At 32.3% G+C, this 9,181-nt stretch overlaps 1 pseudogene; it reads left to right on the forward strand.

The window, feature by feature from the left end:
- The first annotated feature begins 5,825 nt into the window (after positions 1-5,825).
- Positions 5,826-8,451, forward strand: LOC109242580 (annotated as a pseudogene).
- Positions 8,452-9,181: the final 730 nt, after the last annotated feature.

Below are 9,181 nucleotides of genomic sequence, written 5' to 3' on the forward strand. Positions count from 1 at the left end.
CGGGCGAGGGAATAAGCAAATAATAAGAAATGTCCCGGCAAGGGATAACACAATTAAACCGCTAAATCCCAGCAAGGGAGTAACAACAACAACTTTCACATCCCGGCAAAGGAGATAATCAATATACTAAAACCATCCCGGCAAGGGATTAATCATATCTCTTTCCATTTCTTTCATTTCTTACTCAATAGTATTTTTATTGTTCGAGCCAACGCTCCAAAGAATTTACAATTCATAACCAATCCTCAAACTCTTCACATTATGTAGAATTCATCAATTAGCATAGAGTCTCAAAAATATCAGAAATACGTGCAAACAAGGACCCACGGTCATGCTAGACACCGGTGTATAGATACTCGTCACCATGCCTATACACCGTACTCGATCATTTAGCATTTAGCATTTAGCAATTAATAACACTCCAATCCTATTCCCTCAAGCCAAAGTTAGATCAAACACTTACCTCGGTCCAAAGAATAGCAATCAACTCTCCAATACCGCCTTTCCTCTAAAATCTGACTTCGAAACAATGGTATCTAGGCATAATTAATTCAATAATATCAATTAGGGCTCAACAACATAATCCCATAGCCTAGAAATGAGTTTTCTAGCATTCTTCCAAAAATATCAAAATTCGACACCGGACCCACATGGTCCAAACACGAGGCTCGGACCAAAACCTAGTCACCCATAACCCCACGAGTTCAAATATATAATTTATTTTAAGATTCGACCCTAAATTAAGGTTGAATCACCCAAAATTCCCAAAATCTTAACTCTACCCAAAACCCTTAATTTCTACTTTGAATTCATGATTTAGGGCTAAGAAATTAGTGATTAGATGAAGAAATTAAGAGAGAATGAAGTTAAGAACACTTACCTAAGAAGCTATGGAGGAAAAGGCTCTTCAAAATCGTCTATGGGGTGTTAGGGAGAAGAGTTCGTGTGGAAAAATGAGGAAAATCCCGTGCTGCTACTGTTTTTAGGCTTTTAAAATAACTGGACAAAAATGCCCTATGCGACCGCAGAAGAGGGGATGCGATCGCATAGGGTCAGGTTGGATGTGCTTTGCGATCGCAGAAGACACATTGCGATCGCATAGAGTAAAATAAAAGGGGGCTGAATTTTGTACAATGCGATCGCGGAAGCTGTAATGTGATCGCATAGAAGGGTTTTTGGGCCTTGGCAATTTGCTCTATGCGATCGCGACCTATCCTATGCGATCGCATAGAAGGAAAAACTGGGCAACAGACAGCAGCAAATTCTGCTGCATTTTCTAAGATCCAAGCACCCCGAACCACCTCCGAAACACTCCCGAGCCCTCGGGGCTCCCAACCAAACACACACACATTAACTCAACAACATCCTACGAACTTAACCATGCGATCAAATCGCTAAAATAACATCATAAACGAGGAATCAAACCTCAAAATCATCATTTTCATTTCTAACTTCATAAATTTCCAACTTTAGATAATTAGGTCCGAAATACGTCAAATGACGTCCGATTCCGACCAAACTTCACAGAAAGCGCTTAACACATATTTAAGACCTGTACCGGGCGTCGGAACCAAAATACGAGCCCGATACCATAGTCTTTTAATCAATTTTCATTTCCATTTTCCTTAATAATTTCAGAAAAACAATTAAATAGAAAAATTCTTTTCCCGGGCTCTAGACCTCGGAATTCGACTCCGGGCATATGCCCGAGTCGCATATTTTTCTACGGACCCTCCGGGACCGTCAAATCACGGGTCCGGGTCCGTTTACCAAAAATGTTGACCGAAGTCAACTTTAATCATTTTAAAGCCACATTTTGAAATTTTTCACAGAATTTAACATATAATCTTTCCGGCTACGCGCCTGGACTGCGCACGCAAATCGAGGCAACTAAAGGTGAGGTTTTCAAGGCCTCGGAAGCACGGAAAAAGAGAAAAATCCGGTGATGACCCTTTGGGTCGTCACAAATTGTTGTTGCCTTTTTCCCGGCTTGAGAATATATGAATAATTGATTAATAGAAATTTTTGAAATTTCCTATAAAAGAAATAATTTCTTACTTGCTTCGTTCCATTGAATTACTATCACGTTTATAAAAATCCCCGATTTACTATACTATTGAGATAACATTATTGGACCACTAGTAAGTGTCGAAGTCAACCTCTCGTCTCTACTTCTTCGAGATTAGACGGGATACTCGTTTGGTACACGTTGTTTTCGTACTCATACTACACTTCTGTGCATTTTTGTTGCACAGGCACATGCATTTCTAGTGGCCTAGTGGGCGTAGTAGCATGGTGGATACGGAGACTTGGTGAGCTGCATTTCCCGAGACGACCGCAGCCAGCAAGTCTCTTTCAAATTACTGTATTTATTTTCTGTCCAACATTGCATTCCGGACGGTTGTTGTATTGTATTGCTTCTTAGAAATTGCTCATGCACTTGTGACACCGGGTTCTGGGATGTCTATGGGTTTATTCAGAAATTTTAAAAAAGTTGTTAACTCTTTCATTATTCATTCAGTGGAATTTACTATGTGTTGTTTAAACGTACAAAAAGGTGGGATTATACTGGGTTGTTGTTGTTGTTGTTATTGTTGTTGTTTAAACGTACAAAAGAAGGGATTTCAGAAATATTTAAAACGAGAATTTAGTTAAGTATTTTGGTTGACTTGCCTGACAGCGGTGTCCGGCGCCATCACGTCCCTTAGTGGATTTTGGGTCGTGACAAAAAATATATTAAAAAATCCGCAGGAATTACCTATCATGATATCTCATGAAAATAACAAAAATAAAAATTTTGATTTAATAGTGCCAATTGAAACGCATTCAAATGAATGTTACTTGTTGATTTCTCTTCTATAGAACTTTTTTGTTAATCGCTTTAAATAAGAAACTTACCAAATACGTATTGGTAAATTCATTTTATTATGCTCGACAGTTTCAAAGGAAAAAAAAAAAGAAGAAGATAAACACCACTTACCTTGGATTTGGTGAAGGGGGTAAGAAAACAATAATAGCTAGGAGTTCAAAATAAGCAGAAGTTAATGTTTTATTTACGAATTAATATTCGTTCATAATATTGTACAGAACATCTTACTTAACTAATTAGTAAATAAAATTTTAATTGACTTCAAAATCCTACATATTAGGAAAATTAATATTGAATAAATTATATTCTGCTCCATAGCTCAAGTAAGTACATGATCTATTAAGGTAAAAATCTTAATTTATTTTAGAATCTTAAATATTAGGACTACATAGTTCAAATAAGGAAAGATTTAGTAATCAAATTTATTTTATTTATAGTACTAAATAAAAGGTAATTAATTAAATAACTATTTTGTCCAATATAAATTCTATTTTTAAAGGTAAAAAAGGCGAACTACATTTCTCTAAAATATAACTAGTTTTAGGATATGCGCGATGCACGTGTATCCTATATATATCAATGAGTATAAATTTATAAAATTATGTCAATATTAAAATAATATATTTAAATTATAAAATAAAATATAAAAAATATAAGCTCTTGAAATTGATGAATATTTGTCATATTTGGTCAACAAAAAGGCAAATAACCTAACTAAGCATGAAAACAATCTAGATAGTTTTGAAAGCTCAACGATCTATCATGTATTCCCTTCTTTCATAACCTTTTATGAAAATAATTCTCCATGTACTACGTATTCGAGATAGGTCAACTAAAAAAGAATATTAAAAAAAATTATGATAGACAAATTATATAGCTAAAGGGAAAAAATCCCCCGTTACATAGAATTTGGCAACAATCAGCGACAAATTATTAAAATATTCTATTTGCTATAAACGATTTCATAGTTACTTCCTTTTTCTAAAAGTCAAATTTTCTAATAAACTTTCTTAGTAACAATATTAGCTTCTTTGTACCCAAAAAAGTCTTTTCATTTAGTCAAAGAGATATGCATTACTATAATTTAAGCATTGCCTTGGAAACAAAACGTTTTGATACATTATTTTCTGAAAAATATGGTCTTTTCTTGCTGTTTTTAATATGGTGAATAAATTAACTTTTTATAAGAAACACTAAAATTTCGATTATTATAAGATCAAACATTCTAGGAAACTAAAAGTGAAATTTCATATAGCAAACTTCAAATTTCAAATCTTAGTTTATCTAACATTTCAAATATTAACTTATTAAGTGATTGCAAGGGTTTATATTAGTTATAATATATTCGTAATATTGTATAAAGAGGAATAAAGATTTTATTTTGATATCCTTGCAATAATTTTGTCATTTTAGTTATCATCACCTATTTCTAATCAATACGATCATTAAGAAATTACATCTAAATTATCAAAATTAATTTTTATTACAAAATAAGAAGAAACAGGTGGTTAAAATTTGGTTTAAACGAAATAAAAAGGACATGGAAAAAGAAAAAGTTCGAGTGGTGACTTTTTTGATTTTCACCATCACGTTGCCTTTTTTTATGCTCAGAAGTTTTCCCTTCATTTTATGTGGGGGAAAAAAGGTAGTCCAAAATATTAGGCCTACTAACCAAAACTTGTAGGAATCGCGAAAATAGAATAAACTTAAAATAATTCCAAGTAATTATTAAAAACTTTAATCTAGCTAGTAAATTCCAATGAATTTACTAAAAACGTCTAACTTATTTAAGTTTATTACTCTTTTGCCTTTTGAAGATCTTCAAATTGTACTTAAATAAGGAAAAAATCATATTTTTCTATGAGTAAATCTTATTTGATATTAAGTTCCTAAAATATTAGGTGTTCATAATTCAAATAAGGAAAAGTTTAGTACTTAAAATTTATTAACTTAAAAGTTTCAAAAATGAAATGACAATTTTGTACAGTGTGAACTCTATTTTTAAAGGGTAAAAAAGACGAACGATATTTCGCTAAGGGCCTTCGTGCTTTTAATACAACTAGCCTTAGGGTACCGCTTTGCGCGTGTACCTATCGTGAATATAATTTACTTTTAAAAATTATATAAATATTATTAAACTTTGTATATTTTATGTGGAATAATTATGTCTCATCCGATAGTATTTTTAAATTTGATGTTGAGTTAAAAAGTATAATAATTATGAATATCGAGATAAGCTATACCTAATAATAGTATATAGTAGTATTTGTATTTGTACTTGTATCTGTATATAACCAGAGAATGAAACATAATTTTTCACAAAAGTTATTCCGTACTTAATCCACAAGAAAGTCTTTACATAATATATTTGATTAACTTATTCTGTCATAGATTCATGGTAATGATAGTCCAAAATATGAAAGAAGAAAAAAATTACAGAGGACCGATAATAAACAAGATCAACGTCAAATTTGATTTGATTGTTTCAATTCCTTATTTACCGTTCTATTCAACACCATAATATAAGTTATCGGAAGTTTCTACGTTAGGTTTTACATAATACTTAATTACTATGTTTATCTTATAGCTCTATAAGGTAAAACTTTTATTAATATTTAATTTTTATACATTTGAATTTCTTACACGGTAGTTCAAATAAGGTAATTATTTAATGTGTAAAATTTTTAGTTGATTTTAACGTCTTAATAAATATTAGAATAATTAAATTACTATATAGTAGAATTATCAAATGCAAGAAATCAACAACTATATTTGGTATAATATCATGCGTAATTGGAGCAAGTCATATCATAATCCCAATAGCATCGTCAATTTGTTAAAAAATGATTTGTCTTACCAAAATGGCATAATAATCAAATCAAGAATCATGGAATTGCATGATATAAAACCCCTTTCTAACTCCACTTTTCGTAAGAGAAACAAAAAAGACAAGAAAATGGGAAAAATCACTTTCTTCTTCCTACTTTTTACCCTCTTTTTGTCACATTTTGTGGCTTCAAGTCTTGGAAAAAGGCAAAGTGATGTTCTTGGCAAATTTTACAAGGCTAAGCAAAAGAAAGATTCATCCATTGACAAGAGCCAGTTTAAGGCAGCCCTTAACCATGTAGATTTAGACAAAGTTATTCTACCTCAAGAGGGACAAAAAGAAAAAGATTGGATCAAGAAATTGCCTGGGCAACCACCAATTAAATTCCAACAATATGGTGGCTACGTTACTGTCAATGAATCTGCTGGTCGTGCGTTGTATTATTACTTTACTGAAGCTGAGAATTCCAAGTCATTGCCCCTCCTTCTTTGGCTTAATGGAGGTATATACATAATTTTTTTGTGTGTGTTATATATTTTCACCAGCCACAAAACATTACTTTTGCGTGTCTGAATACGTCATGTTAATAAGCATCACTATGGTTTGAGCTATTTGAGAAAAATATTTTTCACTAGTACTTGAGTTTTTAACGTTTGGTAGCTAGAAAATATAATAATTTTCATTAAAAGGGGAAATTAAATTAACTTCCCTCACATACGAACCAAAAATCTTTTTTTAACTACTATCTTAAAATTTTAAATATCACCTGCTTCACTCAACACTCAAAAAGTTTTTTATCAATACATTACTGGATTTGCTTATATTCTTATTAATCTTTATATCTCTCTCTCTCTCTCTCTCTCTCTCTCTCTCTATATATATATATATATATATATATATATATATATATATATATATATATTTGAAAATATACTTAAAATGCCAAGAATCATATATGTAGGTCCTGGCTGTTCTTCTATTGCATTTGGGGCCATGGAGGAACTGGGACCTTTTAGAGTTCACAGTGATTGAAAAACATTATACAGTAATCGTTATGCATGGAATCTCGGTAAATTCTTTTCTTTAATTTTTCCTTTTATTGTGTAACTTTTCTATTATTAATATTTCGAAACAGTTGAAAAATTATCAATGGAGTATATATTAATCCTAACTTTCTCCGATTGAATTTTATATATAGCTGCAAATGTATTGTTCTTGGAGTCTCCTGCTGGAGTAGGATTTTCTTATACAAATACAAGCAGTGACTTCAACTCAACTGGAGATAAGAGAACAGCTAATGATAATGTTGTATTTTTACTGAATTGGCTCGAGCGATTTCCCGAGTACAAGAATAGAGATTTTTACATTTCTGGTGAAAGCTATGCTGGTCATTATGTACCTCAATTGGCCCATGCAATTCTTCACCTTAACAAGCGCGCCAACAAGACTCTTATCAATCTAAAAGGATTTATTGTAAGTTCTCTGATTAATTATTTACGTTGTTAGTGTATATAAGTTAAATATTCTTATAGTTTTCATACCACTGATGTTTTATTGTTGCAACAAATTGCAGATCGGGAATGCAGTGATCAATGAAGATACAGATAACGTAGGAATGTATGAATACTTTGCCTCACATGCCCTAATATCAGATCAAACTTTCCTTGATATCCAGAAATATTGTTACTCCGATTTCTACAATGAGGAAAAGTGCAACAAGGCAGGTGCAGTTTCAGACAACAACACCGATAATCTTGACATCTACAACATTTATTTTCCCCTGTGCCACGATGGCAATCTCACCAAATACCCTAAATTCCCTTCTGTAAGTGGGATAACTTGTATTTGTTGTTTTATTTTATGTGGATATTATAACATAGAGATTATTTTAATTTACGCGATGAATAATAACGCAAGTATTGCTATGTCTTATCTTATGCAGACATTGCAGTTTGATCCATGCTCCGACAATTACATTTATGCTTACTTGAACAGGCGTGATGTTCAAGAGGCGCTCCACGCTAATGTCACCAATATCAGCTATGATTGGGAAGCTTGCAGGTAATTCTAAATTAGCAAATTTCAGTAGATACTGTCAATTGTATTCATTTCTATAATTTTTTTATAGCTTTTTCTTGTCTGCGTTCTCTTCTCAACCCAACAATTATTTTCTCTTTTGTAGTGATCCTCTCTTTTACAACTGGAAAGATAGTCCATTGACTATAATTCCTCTCCTCGAAGAGTCTTTGGCAAATGGTGTTCGAGTATGGATTTTTAGGTAATTTTATGTTGCTTAATTTATTTTATAAGGAATTTTGCCTTCGATATTCATTTGAAAGTATTTTAAAAAAATATGTTTCAATTTAACATAATTATTTGTACTTGTTAAATACAGTGGTGATACAGATGGAAGAGTGCCTGTAACTTCTTCAAAGAGATCTATAAAGGCAATGGACCTTACAGTAGACAAACCTTGGCGCTCTTGGTTGTATGGAGGAGAGGTAAGAATATCGTTAATTAATTGCTTATCAAATTAAAACAGCTTATAAATTCATTTTTAAAAGAACAATTTGTGAAAATGAATAATTTCATTTGGATATTGTAGGTTGGAGGATACATAGAAACATATAAAGGAGGACTAACATTTGCAACAGTAAGAGGAGCAGGACATGAAGTTCCAAGTTACCAACCTGCTAGAGCCCTTTCTCTTATTTCTCACTTCCTGTCTGGTACAGCACCTCCAGGAGATGCTTAAATTAGTTAATCAAGCAGCTGATCATTTTGTGTAATTAATTATGATATTATTAATCATATCATGAGCTTGCTTAGTCAAAGTTGAATAGAACAGAACATGATCACTTGAACTAGTTTATGACATCTCTCTCTTTTTGTATATGTTGTTTTGTGTATCAAACGTGCGCCATCAAGTGTTAGGCAACTGCAAATATCAATTTCACAATAACAAGCTGGCACTCTATAAACTAATATCAATGAGTATGTTGCCTCTTAAGCAACATGCTTCGGAACAAATGAAAGTCAACACCAAGAAACTTGATTTGAATAATATAAAAACAATCCATAAAGTGAAGATGACCAAGAATATCTCGAGCACACTTATTTATTCTGAAATTAATAGTGGATGATGTCGTCGCCACTTTTCAAAGACAAATAATAGAAGAATTCGATTTTCCTACTTAAAAGCTCTATGTCATGAGACAAGAATGAGAGAGGTAGGCTTCCAACATTTATGTGCAATCTCTCGTTTATAAGTTGTTGTTTCCCACATTGGACAAAGATTGTGTACTTGTAACTCTTGAGCAATTTTTATCTCATGAACTAACTTTTACGGTTGAGTTAGCCCAAGGTTGTTTTAATATAACTGAGGTATGCTAATGAACTAGCCAGTTTTCAGATTGGTAATTGAAAAATAGCTAGCATTTGTACGGTCATTGAAAAATAGTTACTATTTTAGCACGGAAAATTCC

The sequence above is a fragment of the Nicotiana attenuata genome, unplaced genomic scaffold (genome assembly GCF_001879085.1).
Source record: "Nicotiana attenuata strain UT unplaced genomic scaffold, NIATTr2, whole genome shotgun sequence".
NCBI lineage: Eukaryota > Viridiplantae > Streptophyta > Magnoliopsida > Solanales > Solanaceae > Nicotiana > Nicotiana attenuata.